The following is a 20,699-nucleotide window of genomic DNA, read 5'->3' on the forward strand; positions in this document are numbered from 1 at the left end:
TTTAGCTATGACATATTTTGTTGGGTTGTCCCTCCGGCACCACATAAAACCTCTTTTGTGATGCTTTGCAGAAACCGATAGATGTTTGTCCATCTATCAAGGAAGCGACTATTATTTCATGAAGGCAGTCATGCAATTCTTCTTACCAGCCCAACATAATTGTGATAATTATTATAATTAACAATCCTATTAGATGACTGCTGGACTTGACATGGTTGATGCAAATGAGGTCTACAGACGTTTCACTAGGCTTTTTTTTCATGTGAAATTTTGTTAATCATTTCTTGACTCCTATCTTTTTAACCAAGTTAGCCCCCCCCCCCCCCCAACCCCCTTGTTTTAAGGTTATAAATAAATGTATGTAAAGTGACAAAAGAACAGTGAAAGCCTGTGGGCGCACGTGTTTCTAAAAGACAACTGATACATATAAAGCAAGGAAGAACTGCTAACTTTTTGTACCTATTCAGCGTTTGTGACATGTCACGTTGTCCAAATAACACAAATCAATCTGCCTTTTTCTATCAGTTGTGGCCTCTTCAAAGCATAACCAAGTAATTACAGCACAAGATGCTAAATACATGGGCACACACAACCAAATACGCACACACACACACACGTACACACACAAACTTTACACTAACACGTGCCTTGACAAGTCAATAGAATCTGAAACATCCCTCAAGATCTCAGCAGTGGCAAATGTTAGTGACCTGGAAGACATAAGTTGCTATTTCATACTAGGAACGGAACAGTCGAACAGTATTTTTTTTTTTTGCATTTACCATCCTGATATTTTATGCAGATAAGTATTCTTTATTATTAAGGCAGAACAAAAAAAAAAAAAAAAAAAAAACACTCCGTTCAGAGAGAATGTAAATGTTAATCAATGTGGGTGTCCGTACGTTTAGTGAATGTGAATCGTCAATTAGCCAGTTGATGAGATCGTCAACCCAGGTTTAGGTTGCCACTGGTGGTTTTGTATGGCAGCGCAATAACTGACTTGGATTGATTTGGCTACAATGAAGTGTGAGATCCTGGTTGAAGCAAGTCATTTTAAACAAAACTTTTTGACGTTATTGCAGATTTAGTTGAATTGTGACAGCTTGCGTGCGACTGACGGATGTGTATGTGGGATGTGTGTATAGAGAGTGCGGATGTGCGTGAAGAAATGGTCTGGCAGAGGAGGCCTCGTTGATTGCGTGCGGTTGTGAACATGGGGCAGATAAAAACTGCCAAGAGACTATTTCCCAGTGGCGTGTATTGTTGGGCCATTGGGCTTACCCGTTAATGATGTGTGATGATGTGACCCTGCCGGCAACTCCGGCCTTGGAGAAAAATCTCCCTTGCATCCCCTGACTCCAGTTTGGCGCCAAGTAGAAATGGATAACATCAATGAATGTGAGGCTCTTCAAGGCTCAATGGCACCCACTGTATGGTGTAGATATTAAGATGCAATCCATCATTTGAATCAAATTGGATTTCTTATCTGACTTTTGTGTTTTCCCACACAGAGGGACAATGGACGAAATGGTGACATCCTTTTCAGTAATGAGGATGGACGGGTGGCGGAGGGCCGACAAATAAGTTTGAAAAAGGATGGGCAAATGAGGACTCATGGTTGCCCATTTCATGGACGAAGGACAGAGGACGAACTGACAAAATTTCTTGTCTTTCTCTGTTGGAAGCAAATGCTTTTGAGACTGCTTTTCTGACATATTATGGAAATGGGTTAGGAAATAGTTGACTCTGTACATAATAACACAACCTCAAAAATATGTCTGCTGCATGTACCAGTACACAGATCTGCACACTAATTTGCACTTGTACTTCGATCACTCGCTGATGAACTGTCAGCTTTATGAGGGAAAACATAATCCATGCCATCTTTGTAGGGGCTTTAAAGTTTGCCTTGCTATTTATAGGTTCATGGCTCAAGTGCAGCCACTAGTTCCTTACTTAGTTGACATCTGTACTTGCCACGGGTAAAGCAGTACGTATATGCGTGGAGGTAGCATGAGACAAGACAACTCCAGCGAAAAATTAGGTAATTAGTAAGACAAAACATAGCATTCTATAATTCTTGGTCCATGGGATAATTTAACACAAGGGAACTGTTTTAAATTTAGGCTATCCTGACAAATATTTAGGATAAAGCTCTGGCAGTCAGACACAAAGCCATACATGTTTCTATTATTGAGTATAAATCTATGTGGGAATTAAAATATGTGGAAACATGTTACATTAGAGTTAGTTCAAACCATGTTATGGTCATTAAAAATGCTGATTTGAAGCACGATACCGCTAGACATTTTAGAGTCCCTGGCAGCTAAAAAGAAAACTGTGAGGTCTTGGCAGCTCTGCCATATTTGTTTTGCTTCTTCATGTAAGTGGAGTGGGTGCCACAAACAAATCAAATGTGACTTGAACTGAATATGAGACGGAACTGTGGCTGTCCTTAAGGTCGAAACAGGCTAAGTATAAGTCTGGTGGATCCACGGATTAGATGCTGGAAATATACAGCTTGCTTCGGGCGCTGGCAACCCACGCTACGACACTGAGTGGACACATCCAGACATTTTGACCTTACCGGTATTTCCAGGCATAGGATGTTCAAGCTAAATATCTGTGCCTCTGTAAATCAATGTTAGACGAAAGACGGAATGCAGAAAAGCAAGGCAAGAGCCTACTTGTGTCAGTGAGTCAATCAATATTCTACCGCTCATGCCGAGACTGCGAACAGGGCTAGTAAACCAGAAAACTGCAACTAAATTGGGTATAGCATGAAGCCGGCAGGGGGTTGCGAAATCCAAATATTTTCAGGAGTTGATGTTGGCAAACTCAGCCTGCTGTGGCTTTGCTGCCTTGCAGTGTGATCCCATCCCACTGGGCGAAAGCAAAATTCAAAAGCGTAAACTTGGGCAAACTTCAAGCAGACCACACAGAATACAAAATACACCTTCTAATTCAAGGACCCTAAATAATTCTGCAGCATCCCTTAATGACGTGTGTCTAATTGAGGTAAAGTTATGCATCGGATAGTTTGAATATCAATTTAAAAACTGGCAATATAAGCATATACCTTGCCTTTTCATCAGTCTAAGGTTTGTATACTGTGCTTCTTTGGTGATTGATAAGCCCTTCTGTTTCACCACTCCCATTGCAAGTGTGAGTGGCTCAATCTGTGACATATATGAATAAAGCCTTTACATTAGGTTATGGCCTGAGTCCTTGGATTGAATAGATAGAGACCTGTGGTTTCCTCACAGTGATTTCAACTTCTTTCCCCTTCAACTAGCATATACACAATCAGGCAAGTGCCTGTCGAGAAGTGATACAAAGAGCTTAGTGTGTGAATGTGTAGGTGAAGAAAAGAGTGACAGAAACGATGTTTATACAGTAGGTCTGTCAAACCAAACACAGACACCAAGACTCCTGGCTTAACAGATGGTAAAAAGACCTTACAGTATGGCTTTTCTGGAGATTTTTGTCATGTCGCAACAGTGGATTTCAAAGTTTTAGTTGGATTAAGGGAATGCAGACTTAGTGATTAGTTGCATTTGAGTCATGACATAACAAAACCACAGTGTGACCGGAGGCAAGTGAAAAATCACTCTCAATTGCGTTTCAGTGTTACTACTGAAGAAAATGCAAAACATTTGATTAAAAGAAATTACGAGAGAGAGAGAGAGAGAGAGAGAGAGAGAGAGAGAGAGAGAGAGAGAGAGAGAGAGAGAGAGAGAGAGAGAGAGAGAGAGAGAGAGAGAAAGAGGGAATGTATGAGTACCACCGCCTGTTTGTCTTAAAGACACTCCAGTATCCCCAAGTGCTTTAATGCATGGGTATATTGTTTAAATTCAGTCAAATCAGGACTGAGACAATTTTGTAGATGGCTCGTCGCTCCAAAAGAAAAAAACATACTGGTGGTTGAAATCAACCCCGTGGGGCTTTTTCCATGTAGCCATATACACATTTCCTCACCAGCTGGTTCACTTGAAATAATATTTCAATGCCTGGTTTTGATCTACTTTGACTAAACATAGAAGTCATGTGTGCTCCTGCTAATTCAAAACAGGTTTGGCTCTCTTGCAATTTGTACCTTTTTGTCTCATAAACTCACGTGAATCATAAAATCCATCATTCGACTGCAATTGAAAGGAGTGGATGGAAGTGGCAGTATTACATTGTTAAGGGCACTGAGCCATGGGCTGATTGAGGGTTTCTACACAGACGCTGTGATGACATGTCACACCAAAGCTTGGATTGATCACACAGCTGCTTTGCTGTGCTGTCCGTCCGCCTGCACCATCTGTTTAAAGCCCCTATCTTGAGCAATTCCCCATTATTGGGTAAGCATTTTTTAAAGTTGAAGTATTGTCCTATATTGTTACCATTCTCATCACATGCCAACATAATTCTTTTTCTACTCATCCTGAAAACAAGAAAGGTGATGGACTTTTCACCCAACAATGACCTTCTTTGACGCACAGACAGCCTATATATTTTTTTATTTAGCTTTATCAGAGGAACTACCAGTCTGGACAGTTTATATACACATACATACATTTAAGTGATATTTTCTATTGCTAGATGATAACTGCTCAATGCTGTTATTGTGTTTATGTTTTTGTAGTAAAGCCAAGGTAAACATTTGATTTCAGTGTAGTAGTCTTTGGAGTACTTATTTAATTACAAGCTATTGCCTCTCTGGTAACCTGACCATATAATGCAATATAAGAGTGCCATGGAGCTGCACCATATGCTGGGTGATAAAAAAGATTATTGAGCCATTGGATATTTGAGATGTGGGAAAATCTCAATTAGTTTACATCTTTATCACTGGAATATAAACAGTTATTTTTATGTGGCCCTTTTGACCTTTGTTGGCTGGATTCCCAAATAAATGCTTAAAAAACTGCTGAGATTTTCGGAACGGATTCAAAATGTGAAAAAAAGTCTTTAACGCTTTCCGAAGGGTTAAGTTTACCCAATGATTTTCTCAGCCCAAATGTTACTTTGCAAGAAAAGCATGAGATCAGAGAAGATAAATGTATCGTCAATGGCTATTAAGATGTTATGACACAAACTCCAATGAACTCAACACATTTTATCAGGAGAAATCCATCCATCCATCCATCCATCCATCCATCCATCCATCCATCCATCCATCCATCCATCCATCCATCCATCCATCCATCCATCCATCCATCCATCCATCCATCCATCCATCCATCCATCCATCCATCCATCCATCCATCCATCCGTTTTCTGTACCGCTTTGTCCCCACGGGGGTCGCGGGCGTGCTGGAGCCTATCCCAGCAGTCATCGGGTAGTAGGCGAGGGACAACCTGAACCGGTTGCCAGCCAATCGCAGGACACACACAGACGAATAACCATCCACACTCAGACTCACACCTAGGGGCAATTTGTAGTAATCAATTAGCCTACCAAGTTATGTTTTTGGGATGAGGGAGGAAGTCGGAGTGCCCGGAGAAAACCCACACGGGCACAGGGAGAACATGCAAACTCCACACAGGGAGGGTCGGAGGTGGAATCAAACCAGCACCCTCCAAACTGTGAGGCGGAAGTGCTAACCAGTGCGCTACTGAGCCGCCATATATATACATATATATAATCTTATAAACAATTTAGGTCTCACATTACTAAGTTATGTGCGATTGCATTGGAAATTTAATAAAGCTCAGTTGCTGACATTTGAAGGATGTCTTGCAGGTTGTGGGTTCAATCCTCATCCTTGGTGACCATGTCAAAGTGTCCTTGAGCAAGACACTGAACCCTGAATTGCTCCCAGTGGCGCCTGGCAGCACCTTTCATGGCAGCAGCCCCCACTGGTAGAATATCTTAATTTCGTTGTGCATCAGTTGTACAATGACAATAAAGTCATTCTATTCTATGTGGGCCAGTTTCCTTATTCATAGACATAATTATTATTTTTTGCCGGTTCATAAACCTGATGGCTTGTCTTTGATTACAATGATAATATAGCCAACTGATTTTGACCTGAATGCACCAACCAGACTTGGTTCATATGATGAAAACATTATTTTCATTATCCAAGGGTGTCAACCCTTTTCAAAGTGACGGTGATAAATTTTCCTTGGTAGCATTTCATGTGTCGTCACTCATCTTCAGTACAAAGTGAATAAAGCAAGAAGTGTGCTTTACGTGGATAGACTGCCACTTCCCTCAGCCAGCATTTTTACTGGCTTGTTATAAGGATGGCGTCACAAAACTTATTATTGGGTGATTCGCTCTTTGTAATCTTTTCCTGGGGATTGTAAAAGTGTATTTTTGATTGAATTAAAACATGAATCAACGCAATGATCTAAACAGTTTATTCTGTTCCCCATGTTTTCTATCCTGTGACTACAAAGGTCTACTGTGCCCTGCCTCTCACCAATGAGCTTAGACAGGCGAGATAGACTAGGTATAAATATAGTATATTATACAATGTGACCGACAGGTAACCTTTCTCGGGTGCACGTTACACCTTGGTGACTTTAGTATTCATGAGTAGCAGTTATGCTGTAGAATTCGTGACCAGTCACTCAAATAACTGCCTTTGTAAGTGATACCTCCTCAGAGTGTAGAGATGTATTACAAGACAATGACCAGTAACAGACTCTACTATAAAAGTACCTGCAGTCCATAAACACCCAGGCTTTAGGTGAGGTCTGTCTTGAGGGGTGCTGTAAATCATATTTATAAGAATCTGAGGTTAGAATGCAGAAAATGGAGGTTTAGCCCCTGCCTGTGGCAGTGATACATACACTGTATTATATTACGTGAAGACCTGCATGAAAACAATGTGCATGTTTTCCACCAACAGTAGCAAAGTTTATCTATGCTGATGAAGCATGCAGTTGGGGTTGAGACACAGGTGTCAAACTCAAGGCCCGGGGACAGATACGGCCCGCCACATCATTTTATGTGGCCCGCGAAAACAAATTGTGCATCAAATTCGTGTCATTACTAGAATTGCAAATTGTCTTCATTTTTAATAATATCTTTTCTTTTAGATATTTGACCAGTTTTTATTCGTCTGATTTGAAAACGAGTTATTTGTCAGTTTGTTTTGTAGCTTTTACTGTATATAATATGAGGTGCTCATACATTTATTTGGGTTAACAATCATAATGGCCCTCCAAAAGAAGCTATGACTACAATGCGACCCGCGAAAAAAACGAGTTTGTCACCCCTGGGTTGAGACATTAATGCATGCGTTGTTTCAGTATCAACACTACATTTTTCTCATGAGTTTATTGTCTGGTTAAAAGATATCACAGTGTTGACTTTTGAGACTGTCTGAATGCAAACTGTATGTGTATAATCCCTGCCCTCTTTATACTGTCTATGGCCTTAACCATTAAAGCCAATTACAAGTGGTTATTAGGATAATGAGATCAGTTTATGAAGCCCCTCAACTGTATTTTAGAAAGAGTGAAACAAACAACAATATCTGTTTGGATATTGGAAGAGAAGCCACAGTGAGTGTAATGACAGCAAACAGCGGGTGGGCTGGCAGGTTGCTCTGACACACTAGGCTACTGGCATTGCAGCCTACCATATGACCTTCAACACATCATTTGGCCATTAACCAGGCTGAGCGGGAGAAGGGCAGTGCTTTAACTGCTACTTAGTGAGGTGCACTGTGGAGCCAAGTCTGCTCACTGACACAAGTTTGGTATTAAGTGCATCACATTGTACTTTGTTACATAATACTGTAATTCTTTCATATAAGCAAAAAAGGGATATTTAACAAATGAAAAATCAGAAAATGAATAGATTTGATTAAAAGAATAAAATATAATCAGTATGCATTCTGGAACGCAATGAAACTTGGTTTGACAGTATTGCTTCTCAAATTTTGTCCCAGTTACAGATTTGGATCAATCTTAAAATATTTTATGATTGCAATCGTGAATTTTTTTATGAATGATTGATGTTATTTTGTCATCAAAATGTATTTTTTAAAAGAACTGATGTACAAACATAAAAACATAATTAATTAAATAGGTGAATGAGAAAGCAGTGAGAAGCCCTTTGAGAACAAAAAAGTTCTATACAAGTACATTTACCATTTCATTAAGGAGTTGCACAAAATAATTTGAATTTAATTTGAATACCAATAATTTATTTAGGGAGACTATATTATCCATCCATCCATCCATCCATCCATCCATCCATCCATCCATCCATCCATCCATCCATCCATCCATCCATCCATCCATCCATCCATCCATCCATCCATCCATCCATCCATCCATCCATCCATCCATCCATCCATCCATCCATCCATCCATCCATCCATCCATCCATCCATCCATTAGCTGCCTCTCCTCACAAGGGTGGCGTGCTGGAGCCTATCCCAGCTGACTTCGGCAGTAGGCAGGGTACACCCTGAGCTGGTTATCGACTCAAAATGTATAAATCCAGATCATTCTGTGTGCAACCGCTTGAGAAAATAAAATTTGTGTGTAAAAAAGAGTGTAATAAAAAACGGAATACAACACACCCGTTTTAACATTACCATATTTTCCACACCATGAGGCGCAGACTCAATTGCGGGGTCTATTTTGTATGTAATCCACAAATAGGGCGTACTGTATTATAGGGCGCATTACTATTACGTCTGTGTGGCGGAAGCCACACAAAACAACAGATTTTGGAATTCGGTCCACACAAAAGATGCACCATATGAAAACGCGTACCTTCGTTTTTTGAGAAAATTAAAGGCTTTTAAGTGTGCTTTATGATGCTGATAATATGGTAATTTACACTCTACTGTGTATTTTCCTTTTCCCGTATGTTATCAACACTAATTGAAAGCTACTAAATCTATTTAACTCTTAACTGACTGATATAAAAGTTGTTGTGATTTTCTGTGGCACAAACTAGAAAAGTCTTGCCCTGAAAAAGACCATTAAAAGGATATAGCTCTAACTTGAACAGTAAGCGTCTCTTCAAGAGTGTGTCACCCTGCAGCTGGGAAGTGCTGTTCTAGAGTGATGGGAGTCTGAATAATGCGGCCAATTGTTCTGTGTGAATGAGAAGGAGTTGGCACCAATTGGGTTCTTCTGGCAGACTATCCTGAGGCAGAGTGCCACCTTCTCTTTGGGGGAGCAAGGAGGGTGGAAAAAGTGATGAGAAACAGAGTCTTCCTTCAGAGAAATACAAGAGAAAGGGGGCAAGGAGAATTCATTCATTCCAACACTCTCAGGGTTTCAGTATTTGCTGACAGGAAAATAAAATCCCCACAAAGGAACTAAAAGCAGGCTGAAGCCGTGGCGTGGTCAGCTCTTTCGATCAAAAGCGGGCCTTTAGAACGGCTTGTGCGGCTGGAAAAATGGTCAAAGAGAAGAAAGGCAAGGTGTTTTTCCACTTACTAATACTAAAATAAATGCCAACAGAAACTGACTAACTGTAGTAAGTTAAAGTCTCGTTAATGCCGAGTCCACCTAGAGCTGCAGGTTTTGCCAGCTCCCACTGCCAAAATGCCAGCAAAATTGCTTGGATGATTCACGAATATGTTGAGATTATGGGTTACACAAGGCTGGGCTTAGCCTGAAAGGACTTCTTGACTTTTTTCAGAGGAAATCCCTCTTTAGAGCAAATCATGGAAAAATGTTACTAAGACAGGGAGACTACTGGTCTCCTAACTAGGTCACTAGATCAAGTCAAGTAAGAATCAGGAAGCAAGAGATGGCTGAATGCAGCGGCACAAACCACTCAGCCGCTAACCCCCAACACACACACGCACGCACGCACGCACGCACGCACGCACGCACGCACGCACGCACGCACGCACACACACACACACACACACACACACACACACACACACACACACACACACACACCACAGGAGATCTTGTTAAGAGGTGTTACAGAAAACGATGAGGGGAAATAGTTGCTAAACCAAGCCCAATGGCTAATTTAAAACATCTGCACTCAATGACGTGCACTGCATGACAGACACTGGCCAACTTTGGGTAGCAGAACAGTCCTTGATGTCACTACAGAATTTGTTGTTAAAATCATCTTAAAAAAGTGGAACTATTAAAGCAGACTGAAAATGCCCTTTCTTTCTTAGAGGTCAGGAATCTCAAGTCACTGCAATATCAACATACCTTGCAAACATACCCCCTAAGACCAGATAACATCAGAACAATCTGCTTAGGCTCTTAAGTGATTTCAGACAATGGCTGTGGCATCATTGTTGTTGTTTTTTTCTATGAGAAGGACCTTTATTTAGTAACTGTTTCTTCTTCTTGATAATTATTATTAGTTAAGAGGCCCTAGGTTTAAATCTCAGCTCAGGCTGTGTGGCGTTTCTTCCTGTACTGCGTGGCGATGCCACTTTATCCCGCATTCCACAAACATGCGTGGTCAGTTGACTGAAGACTTAATTGCCAATTGACTGTGGTTGATTGTCACTAGATCCCCTGCAATTGAAGGCTGACCATGCAGTCCCCCATTTTCCCTGACCAAAAATGCACAAAAATCATGTGGATAAATAAATAAAATCTCTTAACACACAACAATGTCCATGAGGAAATCTGACTGTACTTATTTATAACATACCCTCTCACGTACACCCAGAAATATTTTTTTTTACCACAAATAGAATACATCATTACACTGTTAAGTTACTGTGCAGTTAATGGACTTTTCAACCAGATATTTACCTACTTTTTTAAGAACTGTGATGGGTTTATTAACGTGTGCTTCATTTTTCATACTTTTGCATATATATATATACACAACAATAATTATAATAACCATACCAGAGAGCGAAGCTGTTCTCATGCCGGGCTGCTGAGTTTCACGTTCATGTAGTTAGACTTAAGTCATCCATTGGTTTGCAGTGTGGTTTAATGATTTTCGTAATGGGTCATTAGGTCTCAAAGAGTCAAAAGGGCTTTCTTCAGGAACCTTGAAGTCTGCCAACGACAAGGATTGTCATAGTCATTTGTGGCTATGGAAGGTTTTTGTTGTATCCTGGAAAATACTTCCACCTCCACTAATGGTGTAACCAGAAATGTTTGCACCATGGAATAAGCAGAATTTCCTTAGAGCTTGACCCCAAATAGTCTTTGGATTTGACTACTGCAGTAGGTCTCGTAGTATGCTATATTGTATGTTAATAATCTATTATATGATTATTATATTAAGTTAAAGTTCCACACAGAATAATACAATGACAGTCCTCTAGATAAATGTATGTAGTTATTCCATCAGCCTTCAGTTTACCGGAAGCCTGACTGAGATCAAAGTTGGGTTGATGGAAAGCAGAGCTTAGAATTTAGGCTCTATCCTCTAAAGACGTAAGCATATGCGTGCTGTCTGCTGAGCCAATATCATCACCCCCAAGGCCACCTACCCTTAAGTGGAGCAGAGCCTGAAGGCATGCAAAGGTAACGTGTGTATGGCAAGGCACTCTAATCAACTAGCTGCGAGGGCCTGGCACTGCTGAATGGCCATGGTTTCCTCTGCCTGAAGCTATTTCCCAAGCTTTGTTGTGCCCGTTATCTTTGGTTGCAGATAATCCTGTATTTGCTGCGTGGATCACAGCTGCTTTGCCAGGAGTCTTCCATCAGCTCAGTATGAATGTTAAACTCATTACATATTCAAAAGGAGACTAAATCTCCTGCATATCTCGTTGCTTGAGGGGCGTGTGCATGAGTGCTTGCCCATGAATGTGTGTGTCTGTGTGCATGTGTGCAGAGCTTTGGTCTACTCCATTTTCAAACTGGCTAGGCTACTGTTTTCAACGCATATTTCATCTTCTGCTCTATCCTTACTTCTGATTGCCACAGGAAACAGATTGACCCCAAACTTTAGTTTGTCTGTTTATTGTTGATTGGATAGTTGTAACATAGTAACGCAAATAGGAATATACAGATGTTTCTGTTGTCCTTGGAAACACTGGAGACATTGTGTCGAGATGTGAACCAAATATGAGGTGTGTTCAAAACAGTTCCAGGACTGCTGTCAAATATATTTCAACTCAAAACTACAAACTACAAGTTTTTTCCCTTCCAAGTAATCCTCCTGGTTTCTCACTCACTTTCTCAAGTTCTTGCAGAATCCTCTGATGCTCCCTCCGGTTGGCCGTCAAAAAACCTTCAAATGCCCCTTTGATCTTGGGAAAGAGGGAAAAAGTCACAAGAAGCAAGGTTGGGTTAGTAGGGGAATTGTTCCAACACAATGATGTTCTCAGCCAGGAACTGTCAGATGCTCAGGAAATTGTGAGCAGGCGTGTCATGGTGAACCAGGGTGTTGTCCTGACACAACACTCGCCTTTCCTAGGACACCGAAATAACCAAAGGCAAAATGTTCGCTTTGTTAAAGTGCTGGTTGATCATCTGGCACACAATGAAAGAAAAACACTTGTTTGTATTTGATATATGCATTGTGTCCCCAGTCCTGTAACTTTTGAGACACGCTATCATATAGGAGATAACTGATTTCATAGGGATACTAAGTCCAGTTTGCTGTAATTTCAAAACAATATTTTCTACTGATCAATTTTCAATTCATATTAACTATTGTTTAAAGTGCCCCCTTGGATATATGTTTTCTAAATAAATAAAAAATCCAGCCCTAACTGGAAGAAGATGATCCCGTCTAAATATACGAAAAACATTTCACTTTGAGGAAAAGTTAAAAAATGAGAGCTTGTGAAAACTAAGCTGTAACTGTAATAGGCTCACTTCAAAATGTTCATGGTCTACTATAAAAATATGATATATGCAATATATTACTAAACTAGGCATTTGGTTATATTCAGAGACTCAAGATCTGGTAAATCTGGTAAAGCACTGAAACCACAATGAGATCTTTAATGATTAATGTAGCATATAACATGTATGGGCAAGCCCATGCTATGTGTTGCATGTGTAATCACATCATATTCAATCCCTACTGAGTGTATAAAGCTCCAGTCTCGATTTCTAATACAGTGGACTGACACGCACTAAGTGGTATGTCGAGCTAAGTGTTCTTGTTGCTAATCTAATGCGTTTGTTTGCATGAATGGTTCAGCCAGTGTCTGTTGATCTAACAGCAAGTCCTCACCTCCACAGCCCCCCTAATCCTGTCCCCAGACAGACTGATGCCAGATCAGCTGACTTCAGGCCGGAGGGACCCCTGTCTCAACAAAAAATGGTAATGCTGCCCACTAATCAAAGGATTACAACCAAAAGTTGCAGCTCTAAAATGCATTTGTGAATGTATGTCATGCTACATTCCTGCTTTTCCTTTATGTCATGAAGCGAAATGATGAGTTGGAATCTAATTTATGTAGTATCTGGACTCCTTACCAAAAGAGTATACCATAGATATTTGGATATGGTCTCTAACTCAATGAACTGCGTTTATTTTGAACACCCAAATAGCGTTGGAATTCACTATTCAGTTGTTACAAGGTCTCATATAACGCCTTGACCTTGCACAAATGATCAGACTCACCAACCCACAATTTAGCTACTGTTCAGTGTATTATGCTTCATTATACATCAGTAGAATGATATCCATATTTATCGTCACCATGATCATCTTAAACAGAGCTGCTGATCAAAAAACTCCTAAGAAGGACTTATGGAGGACTTTCCTCAGGAAAGATTTTGACATAAAGGTTTTAAGAATCTTTGGTGAGGTTCTTGAAGCTTCTGCAAACGCTCCCCTTTAAAATTAATTTAAAAGTGAGGGTACAAATGAAAAAAGTATTATCCTTAATCTCACATCACATCATTGTGAATTGGTTCTAAACTCAAAATGTTTGAACACGGTCGCATTCCGCTGATGCTCAAGCATCGTCAAAACACAAACACACAAAGCGCTCTCTACCATAAGCTCAATTTCACCTTCTGACCTTTGGTATTTACAGGTACTCAATGGAAACGTAGCAATGCCGAGACTGTGTTGGCTCAAGAAAAATGATTGCGTGATCAGAATAAAATTATGTCTGGCGCCACCACGTTGCTTGAAATCAATCCATTACCACGACACTTCATCTAGTCACAATGTGTTTTTCCTATTGCTATTTCGATCATTCGCCGATATTTCCAAGCACTAGAAATCTAAATCGTAAAGGTTGCACATTTGCTCTTTCTACTTTTCAGTTGTATAAACTTGACATGGAACACTTTAATATCTATTGTTTTTTCCACTGAGTTTCGAAATAGGTCAAATCCAAAGTGTTTTTTCACACATTGCGTGGGATTCACCGCCACTCTTGTGCATGCTCAGAATCTCTATCAGGTACTCTTCAAAGGTGCCCGCCCCCCACTTTTGCCCCTAGTTCAATATCAGCACAATTCCCTCAACACATCATCCTCCTGCCACCCTCACATTATTGTGCATCATTCATTGTCCTATTACAATCTAGACAGATCTATACTAAGGAAGATCAATGTCTGTTCTGCAAACTCACAAAGCAAGACACTCTGATAGAATGCTGGTTAGAGCTACAAAAATAGTCTGTATCTGTTACAGCTGCTCAGCGCAAGTCAACCAGAAATAAGGGGGGGCAGGGAGGCTTTGATTACACTACAAAGTCTTTTATAAATGCACTTGGGTCAATACAAGGCAAACTTGGATCGATGGTGTGCCTGAATCAACAGCCTTGAGGGTTTGTCAACTTGATGAGATTCAGAGGAAAGTGGGTTGATGAGTAAACATGACAGCATCAATATTACATGAGATTGAGCAGCCAACAATTTCTTTCTTTAATGTCTGTGAGAGATCTGGGTCGAATCCTCTTAATACTCCGCATGCATGAAAAACTCTTATTTTCACGGATTATGCTACATTAAAATGAAACATTTAAAGTGTCAAGCACAAATGTGACAAATTATTCTAGGAAAGAAAAGCAAAGCAAACGTATTGTGTATTTCTGGTAGAAATAACCACCCTCTATCTCTGGCAAATAGTATTATCAACTGTATTATCAAATTGTATTAACAAATTATAAAACGAAACAATTTCTGATTTATATGTCACAAATGAGCAGTTCTTAATAAAGCACTACAAATGATTGACCCCTCTGGATCCCAAAAGTGAAGCAAGAAGATGTCTACCTTGTTTATTGGGAGTCAGGGCACTCCAGTGCCTTAGTCAGTGCTGTAGCTGCAGGGTTCTTGTGTTTCCCCAGAGAACCGAAGCAGATGTCAGCACAGACACCTGCTCTGGCTCAGCCTCCTTCAATGGCCCGGGTGTCAGGGGTCGCTGCCCTGCCCCAAATTATACCCATCCCTCAGCCCCCTCACATGCTATTGTCTTAAGCACCGCAGCGGATTTATGCTCTCATTAATACTTTTCCAAATATTTCTCAGCGGTTGCACGATCAAATCAGTACATGACAATGAGAATTAAAGCTGTTGACTTTTGTGCAAAGATGTTCCTTAAGCATTTTGGTTTAAAACAAATTGTAAATTACTATGATAGCTTTTATAAAAGAAATTGAATTAGTGATAAGCAGGAAAAAAAATCTAAGAAGCTTACAGTCTCTTACCAAGGGACTATACCCAGGCTGGAAGGGGGTGTACGCATGTGGTGGTGGTAGTTGACCATCTGTTTGGGATGTTAACAGTGGGCTCAAATCAACGCCTATATGATTGATTGACAGTTGGGCAATCCAATCTCTGCTGTTGGAGGAGACACAGAGCAAGGATCATCAGCGACGAATCGGGAAGCCTTAACAAGAGCAAATAATGCCAAATGTTGTGTAACTTGCTTGTGGTCTTATGCAGGTTCCTCCTTTAATCAGGCCCTGCTCAGCTAAGGCATGAGGAACGCTGACCTACATTCGTCTTCATCAGAACGACAGATGTCCCCCGGTGTCTTTGCTGCAGAGTAGTAGTATGTACTGAGTCTTTAATGATTACTGCGGCACGCCATGCGGCTCAAGTATTCACAGCTTCCACAGCAGGAAACTAAATATGTGCGGATGTGCTTTATTAAGCTCAAAAACGATATCTTGCACGGAAACAACTGGGCCACACTTTATAACATGGGTGTCCTCTTACCATTCCAGTATTGACCAATGCACAAACAAGAATCCATTTTGTTTTGAAACATACTGTGTGTGACTTGAAGTATCAATAAACTTCAGGTTCCATGTCAGCTCTCAACCCATCAGATTATAGAGCAGATGTGCTTTTTTCATGGCAAAGCAAGACTTTGATAAGAAATATGAGGCTATCAGACAATGGGCAATATAATATATATATATATATATATTGCATTCATTCGATTTTGTTGTTGTGGGCAATTTCAAAAAATAATGAATTTTTTTTTTTTATTTATTTTGTTTTACTCCTTTTGTTTGGCGCACCTTTTATCCCTGCGGGCTTCGGTAGCTTGAGCCCTCCTTATTGTTTCGGTCACAGATTTACACACTTCATAAGTTAGCCCACCATGACTACGGCTAAAGACAGCAAAATGTTTGTTTCCAGCAAAAGTGTTGTCAGTAGTTTGGAACTGGTTTGGATTTGCGGCGCTGCATGCAGCCAAGTTTGTTTAAAGCACATTGCAACGAAAGGCAGGAGCACAATGAATTTAATACAGTTTCTAAAACGTAGGCATCCAGCCATGCTTTCCTAGGAGAATAAGACTGCAATGCAACAATCAACAAACTCCTGCTAGAAAACAGCTTACTATGGAGGAATCATATACAGTGGAGAAAACTTGGTTTCTCCACTTGCTGAAGACGGCAATACCGTGTTACCTAGCCGCAAGTATGGTGCAGAAGTTGCCTTACACCGTTTGTACAACAGTACTTGTGATCAAATCAGCAGAACGTTGGAGGGTGTGACAAGCACAGACCTCAGAGAGGTCCTGCACCTCAGACAAAATATGATATTTAATTGGTCTGATATTGAGGAATACAAGAAATATTATCTGTTCAAACACAATTTGAAAAACATGTCTTAAGTTTGCACTTAATCAATCTCATACAATGAGCTATGCTAACTTTCTGATTCCAGATGTATTTGATTCAAGGTAGTTTTAATTCTAAGACGCATCATCTTCCATAATTGTAATTTCACTTTCACATGAAAAGGGAATGGTAATTTCAAGTTTAAATAGCTGCTTTTAAAATGGAATTAAAACAAGTGGCAAAAATGTATCTATTGCACTGTTGTAAGTCGAAACGTCTGCTGCTTTGGGGTGGGTGTGCTTTTGTTGTCTTTCACTAACCTTTGTGACTAAGTCAGTGGATCATGGTTAACCTTGTAGCCCTTTTATTTTGACATGACAAATGGTTGAAAGTGTGTCATTCATCTTAACAATGCAACAGGGATCTGTCTCTCCAAAGGCCTGTCTAATATGTAGGTGTCCGAGGGAAGGGGATACCATTGATCATGTTACACACCCGTGTGGCTGTTCTTCTCCATAATGGCTAGGTCAGATTTCAGTGTGCAGCACACAAGCCAAATCAGTTAATGAAAAGTCATCTGTCATTTAAGACTTGTTCAATGTTGTTTTTATTGTGGGTGTCCAATTGCCTTTTGTATTTGCAGTGTTTAATTTCAACTCATACTCACCACAAATTCATACTCATTGGGATTATAATAGTTAATTTTATTTCGTTTTGACTTCAGGATTAATAAAATCAAAAAATCATCTCATCACAATCTCCAGGCGTACTTACAGTTTAAATTCTGACACTATCTCGCATTAAAACATTTCTTTATTTTTTGGTAGCATTATTGGTGTAATTAAAACAATCATCAACGTAACATGCTTTTGTAGCACACTCAATGTTCTGGCCACAAGTTTTTAACATTTGTAATTCTTATTTTCAATCTATTGTACTTTATAATGCTAATATGTTTAATGATACAGATTTCAAAACATTTAGTACAGATAACAATATCTGTTCATATTATTTACAGCTACAGTATTTCTTACTGCATATACAATGGCTAAAGCACCTGTCTGTTCAGTTAAACAAATGTATTTAATGTTTAAAGTTGTCTCAAGTCATTTTTTTTTCTTTTTTTTTTTTGTTTATTTCAGCTTGTACACAGACATCATCAAAGTCACACTTTCTTTACAAAGCTTAGAGTTCGTTTCGTACTTGCCGAAAACGGAACGGGTGGAAGCAGTCTTGCTTATCGAGTCCCGTCCCAAAACTTTCATCCAGAGATTTTTCGTGTTTTCACAGGTATTTATCACGCAGCAATTTCATGAGAGTCTTCACAGATATTATGTAACACATTAATTTTATAATAGTCAACATAAAAATTTATGGTTATGTATGATGCTAATATTTGTACATTAGTGCATTTACACATTTAGTTTCAAAATAGCCAACATCAAAAATTTATGGTTATGTATGATGCTAATATTTGGAATTTGAATGATTTGTATCGAGTGTAACAAACAGCTATCAATGCTTTCATCCCAGGGTTGCCGCGGACTCAGCTTACGTAATTTGATATGAGAGAGGCTCTCAGTTTTTTCTTGAAGTCCTTGAAATTTTCTGATAGTTTTAGGTCAGAGTTTAGTTTGTTCCAATTTCTTACACCGACAACCGTCAGCGATTGACCTCCGAGTGTACTGGACACTTGTCGTTGGTCAAAGTTTAATAATCCTCTGAGGTCGTGTTTTGTGTCCCTCAGGGTGAATAGGCTTTGAATATTTGCTGGTAGCATACATCTAGAAGCTTTGTACACATTTAACAGTCCTGTAAAAGTGATTAAGTCTTGGAGCTTCAGTATTCCAGTGTTTATAAAGAGGTTGTTCGTGTGAGAATTGTATGGCTTTTTGCAAATGATCCTCAGTGCTCTTTTCTGTTGTTTGTAAAGTGGTTCTATTGATGTCTGGTATGCGTGACCCCAGACCTCTGAACAATAATGTAGATGTGGCTCTATGCGTGTCAAATACATTATTCTTAAAGCAGATGTACTAATTTTATTTTGCAGCCTCCACAGAATGGCCATATTTCTTGATATTTTTTTGCACAAGTTTGTAATTTGTTGTTTCCAGTTAAGTAAACTGTTAGGGTTTTCCAGGTTATCTTTATCGTAGGATTATGTTGGAATGTAGACTATAATGATTAACCAATCTTGTCTTGCTCTCACAATGCAGTAAAATGAAGTGGTTGCTTCCTCTGCTTGATTGACCAGCTGCAGATGAAGCAATCAAAGTTGTTCTGTTTCCCACAACAGTGTAAAACACCCCCTGCTCTGATCTTATCAGAGGCCGGGGGTTCACCAAACCTGTCCACTCTCACCCCCACTCTGTTCCTCCTAATAAATATGCCCTTGCAGGAAGGAGACTTTCAGATTTTCATTCCTTGAGCGAGTGAACTCTCCACCTGCATGTGTCTAAAAGAACTTGCTTGTCTCCCGTGTGGTTCTTGCAAAATAAGTTGGAGTGAGCAAATCTCTAACATAAACAATCAAGTGTTATGCCAAGCATTTGATACTCATTAACTCGTTCGATCTTGGTACCGTTTGACACTAAGTTTAAGTCTTCGCTTGGTTTTCTTTTCCCAAATAGCATATATTTAGTTTTGGATGGATTTAAAGATAATTTATTTGCATTGAACCAAGCCTGTAAAATTGACATTTCTCTGTTTATACAAGCTTCCATGTGTCTTAAATTATGTCCAGTACATAATATACTGGTGTCATCGGCAAACATTACCATTTTGAGGGAACATGCCTTTGCAATGTCATTTATGTATAGCGTGAATAACCTAGGGCCCAAAATTGACCCTTGGGGGACGCCACACGTTATTTTCAATGTAGGTGACCTGTTGGTCTCTACCTGTACAAATTGGGTTCTATTTTTTAAGTAACTCCTGATCCATTTTAAGGCTGTACCCTTTACCCCATATCTATACAATTTCTCAATCAATATTTCATGATGAATTGTGTCAAAGGCCTTTTTAATATCAAGAAATATTCCAATACTATATAGTTTTCGATCCATCGCCATTTTAGTGGTTTCTACAAAATCTAAAAGTGCATGTGCAGTCGAATGTTTTTTACGAAAACCATATTGATTTTTTGACAGTATATTTTTTTGTTCAATGTAATTCTCCATTAATTGATTTTAGAACATTGGGGGAGGATAGAGATTGGGCGATAGTTGGTGATCTGGTGTTTGTCTCCTTTTTTAAATATGGGTAGAACTTTGGCAATTTTCATTTTATCAGGAAAATTATCATTATTTATCATTGATGGTCAAATAGAATCCCTTCATTTTTGGCAAGAATCTAATGTGAATCACACTCTGAACCAAACATAATCAGGAGCACCCAAACTGTTCAACAGCAATAGGTCCAGATGCTGGGGTCTTCTATGTTAAGGGATTGTGCCAATGCCATTGGCAACAGTAACCTGCCCTCGTTTGGTGGCACAACTAATGCTTGAAGGGATACACAACTTTTGGAGCAGCATATGCTGCCTTCATGCATATCTCAGCAAAATAATACCAAACCACATTCTGAACACATAATAAAAGGGACAGCCGAGATGGACAATGAAGGACTTGCTTTCCCGATGTCCTGATTGATGTCGCTATAATGGACTTGATGTTATTATACACATCATACAATTTGTTTCCAAAGATGAATGAGATTTAATTACACCAGCAACAGTATTTCATTTGCTGTCTTTTATTTGCTGTAAAAAAGCAACAACATTACAAAGCAACTACG

General features: G+C 39.6%; 1 protein-coding gene across 5 annotated transcripts in view; it reads right to left on the bottom strand.

Moving 5' to 3' along the window:
• tncb (tenascin Cb) overlaps positions 1 to 15,539 on the bottom strand; it is an 83,404-nt gene extending 67,865 nt beyond the window's left edge. For 3 of the 5 annotated variants that reach the window (XM_049764177.2, XM_049764176.2, XM_049764174.2), the window contains exons 1-2: positions 15,103 to 15,534; positions 12,090 to 12,164 (exon numbers count right to left, since the gene is read on the bottom strand). The gene's annotated coding sequence lies outside the window, so the exon portion shown is untranslated. Of the gene's footprint in view, positions 1 to 12,089; positions 12,165 to 15,102 lie in introns of all 5 variants that reach the window. The other 2 variants (XM_068650179.1, XM_049764178.2) reach the window with 2 other exon arrangements.
• Between the last annotated feature and the right edge of the window lie 5,160 nt (positions 15,540 to 20,699).

The sequence above is a fragment of the Syngnathus scovelli genome, chromosome 3 (genome assembly GCF_024217435.2).
Source record: "Syngnathus scovelli strain Florida chromosome 3, RoL_Ssco_1.2, whole genome shotgun sequence".
Lineage (NCBI taxonomy): Eukaryota > Metazoa > Chordata > Actinopteri > Syngnathiformes > Syngnathidae > Syngnathus > Syngnathus scovelli.